We start from the raw sequence: 14,405 nt of genomic DNA, 5'->3' as shown, positions 1-14,405 counted from the left end.
GGGAAGCCGCAGTCCCAGGCGGCAGCGGGGAAGCTCAGAATTAACCCAAATTACCCTGAAGAATCCTGAAAACAGCAAAGAAACAAACACCGGCAGCCCCGGGTGCCTCTGGAGTTCGGATCAAGGGCAGGGCTAATGGAAGGAGGTCGGGGTGCCAGCGTGTGCTTCAGGGGGACACGCCTAGATCCTCCTCCGCAACTGCGAACCGCTGGGCAACCGTTCCTCACCTGCAGATGAGAGAAAAAATTAGGTTTATCCTCCAGAGAGGGTAAAACAGGAAGTCTCCCTATTGGTGAATTCCAAACACATTCAAGGGTGTAGATAACGTATCCAGAACCAGGCGGATTAAGAGACGGTAAGTGAGAATAGTTTCGTTCTCAGGAAATACACACTGAAGTATTCAGAGGTTGATGGGCATGATGTGCCAAGCTCTATTCTCAAGTGGTTCACAAGAAATAAACACTAATTTACATGTGCATGTTGAGGGGCAAAATGTTAAATGGAGCAACATGCTAAAAATTGGTAAATCTGGATAAAGAATATGTGGACATTCTCGGTAGCATGCTTGCAACTTTTCTCAAACTGTCTCTGAAGTTTGAAATTACTTCAGAATAAAAAAGTTTTTTTTAAAAAAGAGAGAGAGCCAGCCAGGCGCAGTGGCTCACCCCCGTAATCCTAGCACTCTGGGAGGCCAAGGTGGGAGGATCGCTCGAGGTCAGGAGTTTGAGACCAACCTGAGCAAGAGCCAGACCCCGTCTCTACTAAAAATAGAAAAGATTAGCCGGGCATGGTGGCGCATGCCTGTAGTCCCAGCTACTCGGGAGGCTGAGGCAGAAGGATCGCTTGAGCCCAGGAGTTTGAGGTTGCTAAGAGCTACGATGACGCCACAGCACTCCAGCCTGGGCAACAGAGTAAGACTCTGTCTCAAAAAAGAAAGAGAGTGAGACAATATGCATACTGAATGCTGAATGCAAAGAACACCAGACCATTTTTGCCTCTTCCCATTGGCTGTCAAAAGCCTGTAGCCAGCCCTTACCCTACAGAAAGGAGATTTGAATACCCCTCCCTACAGAGTTTGAGCAGCTTAAGAGGAAGGGCCCAGGATATTTAATTGGGGGATTTCTCCCTAGCAGCCACTTAAGAATGCCCTCCCGAAGCTAAAGGCCTATGCACCCCACACACATGGTCAGATCTTTCAATTATCTTTTTAGTGCCCCACATAAACTGTTACACATAGACAGCAGAAAGGCAAGATTGATAAAAAAGCAAAAAGAAAAAGCCCAACTTATAGAATCAGAGAGTATGCAAGGAGAAAAACCTGGGGAGAAAAACTGTCATTGATATCCTCAGAGAGATAAGATGAGGCATTACATTGGTGAAACAAGAAGGGGATACTGTTAAAAACGACATTAAGAGAATAAAAAAAAGAGCCCTTAGAAATTTTTTTTAATGTTAGTGCAAATGAAGAACTCAATAAAATACTAGAAAAAATAAGTTTTGGAATGGCCCAGAAAGTAGAGAAAAAAGATAAAGAGATAGAAAATTAGAGAGTAAAGGGAGAAAATAAGAGAATCTGTCCAGTGGGTCCAAAACCCAAACAATAAGGGGTCCAGAAAGGAGAAAATGAGAATCAGAAATCAGCAATGAAACAATTCAAGAAAGTGTATTTGAACCAAAGAACAAGTTGTCAAATTGAAAGCCCCATTGAGTGTCTGGCACAATAGGTTAAAAAGACTTACACTAAGGTATATCACCATGAATTTTCAGAACATTTGGAAAAAGAGAAGTTTCTACAAGCTTCTTGAGAGGGGAAAAAAATAAGTTAAAAAAGAAAGGGGTATAATCTGGAATCTGAATGCTTTTGAATTTTTCCTTAGAAACTCTCAAAGCAAAAATACTACAAAGCATTGCCTTTAAGATTTTAAAAGAAAATTATTTTCTTATATAATTTTATTTTATACCCAGTTCACTTATCATCTCTGTGTGAAGATAGATTAAAAATATTTTCAGACTTTTAAAATCCCCCAAAATTTGCCTCCCATGTACTGTTTCCTCAAAAAGCACATACACACTCTCTCTGTCAAAAAAGAAAAAAAAAAGACTTAGTCAAGAACCAGTAATGATATGAGTAAAAAGAAGATTCTAGACAGGAGATGGGCAAAAGAAATAGAAAAAGGATCATGAAAGGAGGTTCTAGGACCACAGCTGCACGGCAGATGTAGAGGGCAACCTATCCATTATATTCAAAAGATAACATATTAAAGGCTATAATTTCCAAGATCCGTGTTGTCACTGTACCACATTTTAAACTTAAGGACAGAGTGAGCCTGGCAGTGATCCTTATCTAACCTTGGCTTCGCTGGACCACATGCTAATGCATTTCTGCTCTTCTCTCTGTCTTGCTGCCTGAGTCAACTGAGGACACTACTTCATCCCACAAAATGGTCTGCTTTGGTCTATTCATGAGCACTAGAGCTGGGCCACAAATGATTCACTCTCTCTTGCACATTTCTGCCATGTATCCAACATCTGGTCTTATATGCTCCAGCCCCGCCTGAGGCCTTGGCCATGGTGAGCCTGTGATGTCCCTGGGGCCTTGCTCATGACCTCACCGCTGACCCTCACACTACAGTAGCTCCTTTTTTTACACAACTAAGTTTTACTTGTTACTCACGTTTTAAAAATAAACAATGTCCTCTGAGCTAGGACTGTCAGCCCTCAAAATAAAAAAAATTAATAAAAATAAACAATAGATTACTTTGATAAAAGCCATTCTCATTGGAGATAAGTGATATCTCATTGTGGTTTTGATTTGCATTTCCCTGATGATTAGTGTTGCTGAGCATTTTCTCCGTTGTTTATTGGTCATAGTCTATCTTCTTTTGAAAATCTTCTGTTCATGTCTTTTGCTCACTTTTTAATGGGGTTGTTTGATTTTTTCTTGCTGATTTGCTTGAGTTCTCTATAGATTCTAGTTATCAGCCCTTTATTGGATGTATAGCATGCAAATATTTTCTCCCATTCTGTAGGTTGTCTATTCACTCGAATGATTGTTTCCTTGGCTTCTACTTTTTAATTTGATCAGGTCCCATTTATTTATTTTTGTTGTTGCTGTGATTACCTTTGGGGTCTCTTCATAAATTCTTTGCCTAGCCTGATGTCTATAAGAGTTTTTCTAACATTTTCTGATAGAATTCTTATAGTTTCATGCCTTAGGCTTAAGTCTGTTATCCATTGTGAGATGATTTTTGCAAGAGGTGAGAGGTGTGGATCCTGTTTCAGTCTTCTACATGTCGCTATCCAATTTTCCCAGCACCATTTATTTACTTATTTATTTATTTTTTTGAGACACAGTCTCTCTCTGTTGGCTAGGCTAGAGTGTCATGGCATCAGCCTAGCTCACCGCAACCTCAAACTCCTGGGCTCAAGCAATCCTCCTGCCTTGGCCTCCCGAGTAGCTGGGACTACAGGCGCATGTCACTACGCCCAGCTAATTTTTTTTCTCTATTCTTAGTAGAGACGGGGTCTTGTTCTCACTCAGGCTGGTCTTGAACTCCTGAACTTAAGCAGTCCTCCTGCCTTGTCCTCCCAGAGTGCTAGGATTACAGGCGTAAGCCACTGCACCCGGCCACAGTACCTCTTCTTTTTCCCAGTTTATGTTTTTGTCTACTTTGTCAAAGATGAGATGGCAATATGAGGATGGTTTTATATCTGGGTCCTGTTCCATTGGTCTATGTCTATGTTTCTGTTCTTGTTTTGGTTACTATAGCCCTATATTATAGTATAGTTTGAAGTCTGGTAAATTGATGTCTCCAAATTTGTTCTTTTTGCTTAAGGTTGCTTTGGCTATACGGGGTCTTCTCTGGTTCTATATGAAGTGTAGAATTATTTTTCTAGATCTCTGAAAAATGATGTTGGTATTTCAATAGGATTGCATTGAATCTGTAGATCACTTTGGGTAGTATAGACATTTTAACACTGTTGATTCTGCTGATCCATGAGCATGGTATGTTTTTCCATCTGTTCACGTTCCCAAACAACAAATGCTTGCGTGGACGTGGATAAATAGGAACACTCATATACTGCTGGTGGGACTGCAAACTAGCACAACCTTTATGGAAAGGAATATGGAGATATCTCAAAGAACTAAAAGTAGAACTACTATTTGATCCAGAAATCCCACTATTGGGGATTTACCCAAAGGAGAAAAAGACATTCTACAAAAAAAGATACCTGCACTTGAATGTTTATAGCAGCACTTTCACAATTGCAAAGATGTGGAAACAACCCAAGTGCCCATCAATATATGAGTGGATTAATGAAATGTGGTATATGTATACCGTGGAGTGCTACTCAGCCATGAAAAATTGGCAAACTAATACCTCTTGTATTAACCTGGATGGAACTGGAGACCATTCTTCTAAATGAAGTATCACAAGAATGGAAAAACAAACACCACATGTACTCACCATTAAATTGGTACTAATCGATCAATACTTTATGTGCACGTATGGAAATAGCATAGCATAGCATAGCATAGCATAGCATAGCATAGCATCAGAAATCACGCAGGCAGTGGGGGGAGGGGGGAATGGGTAAATTCACACCTAATGGGTACAATGCACACTATCTGGGGGATGGGCACACTTAAAACTTCAACTCAAACGGTACAAAAGCAATTTATGTAACCGAAATGTTTGTACTCCCATAATATTTTGAAATAAAATTTTTAAAAAAGAGTATTTTGTTCAGGAATACAAGCACAGATGGAAAACTATGAAGAAAAGCAAGGAAATATTAACACAAGATTGTGGTGACTTGGAAGTGGGAGGGAAGAATGGGGGGAAATGGGGACAAATGCAACTGGTGGGAACACGTTGTAGGTACCAGTAATATTCTATTTATTAACCTGAGAGAGAGAGAGAGAGAGAGAGAGAGAGAGTATGTGTGTGTGAGGTTGGGGAAGGAGGTAGCTATGTGGATGTTCATTATATTCTTATTCCATAAATTACACATTTTACATATTTGTGTATTATATTTGCATTCTGATGTTTCACAACAAAAAATCCTTTTAAAATAGATTAAACAAAATCATTGGCATTTTGCTTAAAAATTCTTTTCCCTTAACCAAAGACTTATTGATACTGGCAGACTATTTAAAGTGTTTTGTTCCTCAAGCAACTTCATTGATCCTTCTTTTCTTTTTTAATATGAAAAGACATTTTATTATTTCTATTTTACTGTATATTAGTGAATACAACAGATAACATTTTCTCAAATGGCAAATGAGGCACATTTCTCTCTGATACCCTGGAGAACCTCAATATTATCTGTCCTTTGGAGGATTCAGTTACTTACGATGAGCATGACACTGTCCACGAGGATACCAACGGTGCTTAGTCGTAAAGAACGTTTTGCTAAATTGTTCTATCATAGGTCCTTGCTCAAGGTTTTCACTTTTTCTGCTAATCTGGTCGTCAGCATGTGATCATTGTTTCTTCATTACTGTGCACAGGATCTGGCCGAGGGACAGGTTTTGTGTGTTCATATGAAATGTCCACAGAAGGGTGGTAGCATGCTATCGTCCTGCCATCAGATGTCAAAGCAAGCTCGACTTTGCAATTATAGTCACCTGGTAGAGGAGAATATGTAGATTTATGACAAACACAATATAAAGCTCTGTTTTGGACTGGAAATAAATGTTTCAAGACAGTTCTCTTTTACATCACCCATTTTACCGCCGCTAGGGCCATGGTGTTCAAGACGCTTGTCAGGTGGTATGAAAAAAGATGTTCTGAAGAACTGCTTTTCAAATCTGCTTCTAGGCACACCAATTTTCATCCCTTGGCAGCTCCTCACTGTGAGCCCGCCACCTTGTTTCTCATTGATCCTTCTAAAATCCATTTTAAAATGCTCGAGTAGTTCCGTGTAGGGGAAAGCTGGATGCGACAGTGCAGGAGACGAATCACTAGAGGCAGACAAGGCCAGGTCACGAAGGGCCTTGCATGCTAAAATATCCTGCGCTGCAGGGAGGCCTCTAACTAAGCCCGGACAGAGACCAGCTGGCGCGGTCAGTGACTGTTCCACCCGCCACCTGTCTGGCCGCGTCGGAATACACCGTGGAGCTCCAGGAACGTGCACCATGCAAGCCTTGCAGAAAATGCCCTAGGTTCTTGAGGCAGGTAAGTATTTTTTTTTGAGAAACAGTTCTTGGCTTGCCACTGGGCTTTTGTAGAGAGTGAACACCTAGCCATGAGACACCAAGGCACCAGGTAACCCAAGCTGCCTTCCCTGAAGCAGGTATCAGCTGATCCCATCAGCCATACCGCCGCTCCCGCCCACAGGCATGACATCATCAAAAGGAATAGGTATGTACATTAATAACAAGGACTGCACCGGAACAGGTCCTGAGAGGCAATTATTTCAAGAGCAGGTGGGTCATATTTGCAGTGTGTCTATTCATGGTACCCTCTGGCTCCTGCTCACGTGTGAATTTACTGAGTCCTCGTGGGGAATTCCCTAAATCAAGTTGCATGAAGAGTAACTATTTTGAGTCAGGCTCCCCGATGGTGTTTGTGGAGTTCTGGCCTCGCTCTGAAGTTGTCCTAAAGGATGGTGAAGCAGAACAATCTCCCCAGCAGGTGGAACACCAAGCAGGGCATCTCCTTGTGCATGACACCTAGAAGAGATTAGCCTGAATTAAGAACCTACATCGATTCATGGGCAATGGCTAGTGGCTGGACTGGGCGATCAGTGACTTGGAACCACCATGGCTGGGAGGGAGATTGCTGACCCACAGCTTTGGGGATGAGGTTTGAGGACAGACCTTTCTGGGGTCTGAATGGGCCAAGAATACGCAACTCTTTTTGCCCAGATAAATGGCCATCCACAGTACTATCCTTGCAGCTCTTCTGTAAATATGAAATTATGTCAAAATAAATGTTTTAAAAATGATTTCAAAGTAAAAAGTTAAAAAAAAGGGGGGGGGGAATAATGACTTTGTTTCCAAAAGATCACCACTAAAGGGTTTTTAAAGGATATATTTCAAGCGGAGTGAAAGTGATCCTACATGGAAGGACTGACGTTCAAGAAGGAACGATGAGCAAGGAAACTCTAAGTATTTGGGTAACTATAAAAAATCATTGACTATACAAACTGTAAAGGAAATAAGAATCTCAGGATCCCCCCAACTCCTTGTGCAAAAGGGAAGGTCAAGCCTGGAGGCTAAGTCATGCAACACCCCCTTCCCAGTGAGCAGCTGTTACTGACAGGCCTCGGGCCTCTACAAGGGCTGCCCCCACAGACCATTCATAAGCAAGTTCCTTGCTGGCCTCGCATAAACAAGGACATGTACATTGTAACTTTGGGTGTGCAGGCTAAGCCGAGCTCCTAAAACTAGGATTCCACGCTAATAAGGTTATTACAAGTTTATCTTCCCAGGTGCAGGAGAGAGACAGAACAAGCTCAATCATCCTCCTCTCACCCAGGGACATCTGGATAATTCATTCTTTACTTCCTTTTTCTCTTCAAACACTCACCTTATCTTACGTAAAACGTAGATTTCCTGGACACTAAGCGTCTCACGAGAATGTCACCATTTGCCTCACTCCCCACCTCTCCTCTCTTTTCTTTTTGTAGGCCCCTTCCCCTTAAATAGTGAGTCCTCAAAGCCCTTTTTGGAGAGCACAGGTCGCAAATGCTTCTGTGGTTTGTGATTTTCCAGGACACGTCCTCAAACTTCAGCTTAATAAACCTCCATTGATTGGGATCTTTGCCTCATTTACTTGTTTTGGGTTCTCGAAACTATAATGTTTCAAGAGTTTAAAAAAGAGAAACAATATGTATGACAAAAATACCAAGTATGTCAAGAGGGAGGTATCACAGTTAAAATGTTCTAGGATTCCTGCGGCAGTCAAGATGATGATAAAGATATTAATTTTAGACTTTGATAAGTATATACATTAAAATTTCTGCTGCATTTTTAATACGAAATAAAAGGAGATAAAAATTCTGGGGTTACCATTAAAAGAAGGATATTTATTATCCAAATAAGTAAAGTTTTTAAAAAATCTTCTAAAAAATGCAAAATAAGGCAATCAAGTAGCTACAAATAAATATAGAAAAGAGAATAAATAGAAACCACAAAATAACATAGAAGTAATACAAATAAAAATAGACTAATTGTTCTCATTGAACAATATATATTAAACTGTATTTTTATTATAAAAATCAAGATATAAGGTACTTTTCAAGAGACATTTCTAAGACACAAGGATAGAGAAAGTTGAAAATAGTAAAAATAGAAAAAGATGTAGGATGCAAATACTAACTAAAAGAGAGCTAGGGCCAGACCAAATGAGCTTTAAGGCAAAAAGCATTATTACAGTTAAAAATTATCACAATATAATGTTAAAAAGGTTCAAGTCTCCAGAATGATGTCATAATTCTAAATGTTTTTGCATCTAACAACATAGCCTTACAAAATATATATATTTTTTAAATTTGGAGAGAATTTCAAGAGGAAATAGTCAAATCCATCATCATAATGGAGGATTTTACAATAGTATTCATAAGAACGGATAAATCAAGCAGGAGAAAAACATCAGAAGGAAACAGAAGGCCAGGCGTGGTGGCTCACGCCTGTAATCCTAGCACTCTGGGAGGCCAAGGTGGGAGGATCGCTTGAGGTCAGGAGTTCAAGACCAGCCTGAGCAAGAGCGAGACCCCATCTCTACTAAAATAGGAATAAATTAGCTGGACAACTAAAAATATATAGAAAAAATTAGCTGGGCATGGTGTTGCATGTCTATAGTCCGAGCTACTCAGGAGGCTGAGGCAGTAGGATCGCTTGAGCCCAGGAATTTGAGGTTGCTGTGAGCTAGGCTGACGCCATGGCACTCTAGCCTGGGTGACAGAGTGAGACACTGTCTCAAAAAAAAAAAAAAAAAAGAAGGAAACAGAAGAGCTGAGCAAAACAATTAAGAAGCTTGCCCCAATAACCATACATAGAGTACTGCTTTAGAATATCACTTTTTTTCAAGCATAGCGAAATATTTATGAAATTCACCACATGCACTAGGCCATAAAGCAATTCTCAACACAATTTCAAAGGAATTAATTTCCTGCAGATTATAGTCTTTAACTATAGTCCAATTAAGTTAGGAATGAATAATAAAAAGATAAACAGAAAAATCCCTATATTTGGACATTAACAAACATAAGTATAAATAACTCAAAAAAATTTTAGAGTTTGAAAATGATAAAAACACCACATACCAAAACTTGAAAGAAGTGTTAAATTCTTATATTAGAAAAGCAGAAAAGGTGAAAATAAATGTGCTAAGTATCCATTCTAGAACTTAGAAAGGCCGGGTGTAGTGGCGAGTGCCTGTAGTCCCAGCTACTCAGGAGGCTGAGGTAGGAGGATCACTTGAGCCCAGGAGTTTGAGGTTGCTGTGAGTTAGGCTGACACCATAGCACTCTAGCCCAGGTGACAGAGTGAGACTCTGTCTCAAAAAAAAAAAAAAAACTTAGAAAAATAACAAAAGAATAAATAGAAGAAAAATAGAAGGAAAGAAATATTAAAGACAAAGATGAAAAATAAGAGGGGAAAGAACATACAACAGAGAAGATCAACAAAGCCAGAAGTTGTTTCTTTGACAAGACTCACAGCACTGACAGACTTCTGTCCTTTATCAGTGTGAGGAAATTCCCTTCTATTCCTAATTTGCTGAGAGATTTTTTATCAGGACTGGATGAATTTTGTCTAATGCCTTTTCCTCCATCTATTGAGATAATCAGATGATTTTTCTTTTTTAGTCTGTTAATGTGGTGAATGACACTGATTGATTTTCAGGTGTTAAAGTAGCCTTGCATCCCTAGGATAAAGCCAGCTGGTCATGTTTATGAAGGATAGCCCTTTTCTTGTAATGCCTTTGGTTTTGGAACCAGAGTAATGCTGGCTTCATGAAATGAGTTAGGGAATATTCCCTCTTCAAATTTCTGGAAGAATTTGTATAAAATTGGTTTTATTTATCAAATGCTTGGTAGAATTTATCAGTGAAAACATCTGTGCCTGCAGTTTCTTTGTGGAAGGTTTTTAGTTATAAATTACAAAATTTCAATAGATTATTCAAATCTTATATTTCTTCTTGTGTGATCTTTAGTAGATTATGTCTTTCAAGGAATTTTTCCATTTAATCTAAGTCGTTAAATGTATTGACATAAAGTTGTTCATAATATTCCTTGTTTTTTTAATGCGTGTAGGATCTATAGTTATGTCTCCTTTTTCATTCTTCATATTGTTCATTTATGTCTTTGTTTTCCTGGTTGATCTTCTTAGAATTTTATTAACTTTATTACTCTTTTCAAAGAACAGTCTTGCGGTTTCATTGATTTTCTCTATTGCTTTTCTGCTTTCCATCGCATTGATTGATGCTCTTTATTGTTTCCACCCTTTGACCTACTGTCGGGATTATTTGTTCTTCTTTTTCTACTTTTTAAAAGTAGATGCTTAGTTAATTGATTTGAGGCTCTTCTCTTCTAATTTAACCATTTAAGTTTCTCTCTAAGCAGTGACTTAGCTGTGTTTCACAAATTTTGATGTTTCTTTCATTTTCGATGTTTTCTAATTTCTCTTGTAATTTCTTTTTTGATTTATGTGTTGTCTGATTTGCAAATATCTGCTAATTTTCTAGATAAATTTCTGTAATTATTTAGTTTAATTTCATTTTGATCAGAGATCATAATTCACATAATCTCAATCCTTTTAAATTTACTGAAACTTATTTTACAACACAATATAGTCTTTGTGAATATTTTGTGTGCACTGGCAGAGTACATGGATTCCTCTGCTGTGGGGTACAATGCTCTATAGACAATAGGTTCAGGTTCATTGACAATGTCGTTCAAGTATTTTGTAGATTTGTCTATTTCTCCTTTTGGTTCTTGATTTTCATTCAGTATTTTGAAGGTCTGTTATTAGTTCCATGAACATTTAGGATTATTATTGCCATTTGATAAGTTGACTCTCTCATCATTCTGAAATATCTATTTATTCCTGGTAATATTCCCTGCTCTGAAATCTATCTTGTTTAGTAATCCTATAGCCACTCCATCATTCTTCTGACTAGTGTTTGCCTGGTGTATATTTTTTCATTCTTTAACTTTTAACCTATTTGTGTCTTTTTATGTAAAATGTGTTCTTGTAGACAGCACATAGTTGGTTCTTGCTATTTCTGACTTTTAATTGGATGTTTAGGTCACTTATATTTAATATAATTTTCAATATGGTTGAGTTTAAGTGTATCATCTTGCTATAGTTGTCTATTTGTCTCACCTATTCTTTGCTCTTTTTTTCTTCTTTTCCTGTTTTCTTTTGGATTGAGAATAAAGCAAGAACTCACTCATTATTGTGGGAAAGGCACAAAGCCATTCATGAGGGATCTGCCCCCATGACTCAAACACCTCCCACCAGGCCCCACCTCCAACAGTGGGGATCAGATTTCAACATGAGATTTGGAGGGGCCAAATATCCACACTATGTCACCCCATTGTCCATTTTATTTCTATATAAGTTTTAAATCCCATAATACATTGCTATCAATTTGCCTTAAACAATGATAAAAAATTATACTTATCCACCCATTTCACATTTACAGTGTTCTTACTATCTATCTATAAATCTAAATTTCAATCTAGTATCCTTTCCCCGTCATTCTGAAGAAATTTATTCAAATTTCTGGCAGTTCAGGTCTGCTAGTGATAAACTGTCACAGCTTTTTTTGTCTAAAAAAGGTTTATTTCACCTCCATTTCTAGATGACATTTTTGCTGAGTAAAAGAATTCTGAGTTGATATTTGAAATCTTTCAGCAATCTGAAGACATTTATTTTCTTCTCGGTTGCTTAGTTCCTAATGAGAAGTTGGATGTAATTTCTATCTTTGTTCCTTTGTATCAATGTTTCTTTTTTCTCTGGGTCATATTAAGATTTTTCACTGATTTTCAGCAATTTTACTACAACGTGCCTTGGTATGGTTACAATTTTTTATTCTACTTGGTATTCATTGAACTTGAATTTGTGGGTTTATGGTATTTATTAAATTTGGGACTATGTCAGTCATTATTTCTTCAAATTTCCTCCAATCACTTTAATATACAGTGGATTCATTTTCAGGACCAAGATGACACCTTCCTGAGGACTAAGGCCTAAAGTACTGAAAGGTCTTTCCATGACAGCTGGGAGAAACAGGCATTATTTCCATTCATATGGGAGCTCTGGGAATTGTCTTGCCTACCCTTTTTTGGTGGTTCTTTTCCCCGGCTAGTTTCCAATTAGTTTCTCGAATATGTGCAAATCAATACCCATACAAAGAATCAAGAGGACCCCTCTGTGAATCTCCGGAGTTCGGTATGTATGGCTTTTCCCTTTCTGGTTCTCTGCCCTGCCAACTTCAGCTACCTTGGCCTGCCGTATCCTGTTTGTCTTCCCAAGTTGGCAAGACTGCTGGGCTCTGAGTTCCCCACCTCCTTGTCCTATGGCCTGGAAAACTGTCTCAAGGCAGTAGGCTAGGGCAATTAGAAGGCTAAACTTGCCTGGCGTGAGGTGGCTCACGCCTGTAACCCCAGCACTCTGGGAGGCCGAGGCAGGATGATCACTTGAGTCCAGGAGTTTGAGTCCAGCCTGAGCAATAGTGAGACCCTGTCTCTACTAAAAATAGAAAAAATTAGCCGGGCATGGTGGCGAGCACCTGTAGTCCCAGCTACTTGGGAGGCCGAGGCAGGAAGATCGCTTGAGCCCAGGAGTTGGAGGTTGCTGTGAGCTAGGCTGGTGCCATGGCACTCCAGCCTGGGCGACAGCGAGAGACTCTGTCTCAAAAAAAAAAAAAAAAGAAAAGAAAAGAGGGTTAAACTCATTTAATTCTCTTATTTTGGTGATGACTGTCCTACACTGTCTGTTGTCCAATGTCTGAAAACTATCGTTTCATATATTGTGTCAGCTTTTCAAGTTAAGAGGGGAGGATAAATTCAGTCCCCATTACTCAATCATGGTCAAAGTAGATGTTCTTACCTGGAGAGATTTTAAAAATACAGCGTCAGATTCATTTCACTTTCATTCAGATTCAGCAGGTGTGGTGTGGAACCCTAAACTCTTTACTTACTAAAAAGTGCTGCAGTGTTGAGGCATCTTGATACCTCAGTCAGAGCCTTGTTAAGACATTTTCCACTTAAGAAGGAAGTCCAGTTCATTTTCAAAATTTTTCCTGGTTTTCAGTATGATAGGGTCCTTACAGCCAACCAATGATCCAGCTGAAAACAATGAGGAGAACGTTTAAAATATAAAACATGTTTGAAGGTATCAGAGAGCTGCTGCAGCCACCAGGACTTATGAGCACACAGTCTCAGGGAAGGGGTGCTATGCTTCAAGCTGAGCTGACATTCAGCAGTACCTTTGTCCCTTGGAGAGATCTGGGGCATAAGGCAGAGTCTGAGCTTTGATCGTGAGCACGGAAAGAGGCCCAAAAAGACAAAGACACCACAAGGGATGATTTTGTGGGGTTGGCAGGTTTGGAGAGACAAAACTTAATGACAAGAGGGACTGGATTCCTGTGAGAAGGGAGAAGTGAGTAACGGAGCCCAATACCCTGTCAGTTTCCCTCAGATCATTTGACAAATTCTGAAGAGGCATGAAGCAGAAGACTAAGAAGCTAAGCAGAAAGCCTTTGAAAAGTAGTTTTTGATAGTCTCATGGTTCTGAGGAAATAAGAATTAGAGTTCAGCATCCACTGGGATAAAATTGTCCCAGGGAACAACAACATTCTCAGTTGGAACCCTCGAGGGTTATACTACAGTAGCAGCAGCAACAAAGAGGTTAACAAAGCCTTGCCAAAATCCAACCTTGAGGTAGCTCAGTCTCTGATTAATTAAGGTGATTAGCCCTCACACCACCTGCTTTGCAAAAGACAGTGTGTGTCTTCACTGAAGATAATACTATCCAGAGCCTCTATAATTTTTCATACTTAATGTGTGGCATTCTTTTTAAAATTACCAGGAGATTCACATGGCTTAAGAGAGAAGGAAAAAAAAAATTACCAGCCTAGCCAAGAGCAAAGAAAAAAAAAGATGACCCAAACCAATGGAAAGAATATACAACAGAAATAGACCCACAGAAGATCCAGCTATTGTAATAATCAGAAAGAACATTAAAACAGCTAGGATTGATATGTTCAAGAAAATATAGGCGAAGGTGGGGAAAATATATAAACAGATGGAAAATTTCTCCAAGTAAATCCGAGTTTATTTTAAAAATCCCATGAAAATTCTAGAACTTAAAAATACAATGGCCAAAATTAAGAACTTATAAACGGGTTTAAAAGCAGGCAGTTGGATAGGAAACATACAGACTC

The 14,405-nt window shown here is 39.1% G+C and overlaps 1 pseudogene; it reads right to left on the bottom strand.

Annotated features, from left to right (window-relative positions):
- Positions 1–5,326: 5,326 nt before the first annotated feature.
- On the bottom strand, positions 5,327–6,028 carry LOC105819678 (annotated as a pseudogene).
- Positions 6,029–14,405: the final 8,377 nt, after the last annotated feature.

The sequence above is a fragment of the Propithecus coquereli genome, unplaced genomic scaffold (assembly GCF_000956105.1).
Source record: "Propithecus coquereli isolate 6110/MARCELLA unplaced genomic scaffold, Pcoq_1.0 Scaffold496, whole genome shotgun sequence".
NCBI classification, from domain to species: Eukaryota; Metazoa; Chordata; class Mammalia; order Primates; family Indriidae; genus Propithecus; species Propithecus coquereli.
This window is presented reverse-complemented; position numbering and strand designations above follow the sequence as displayed.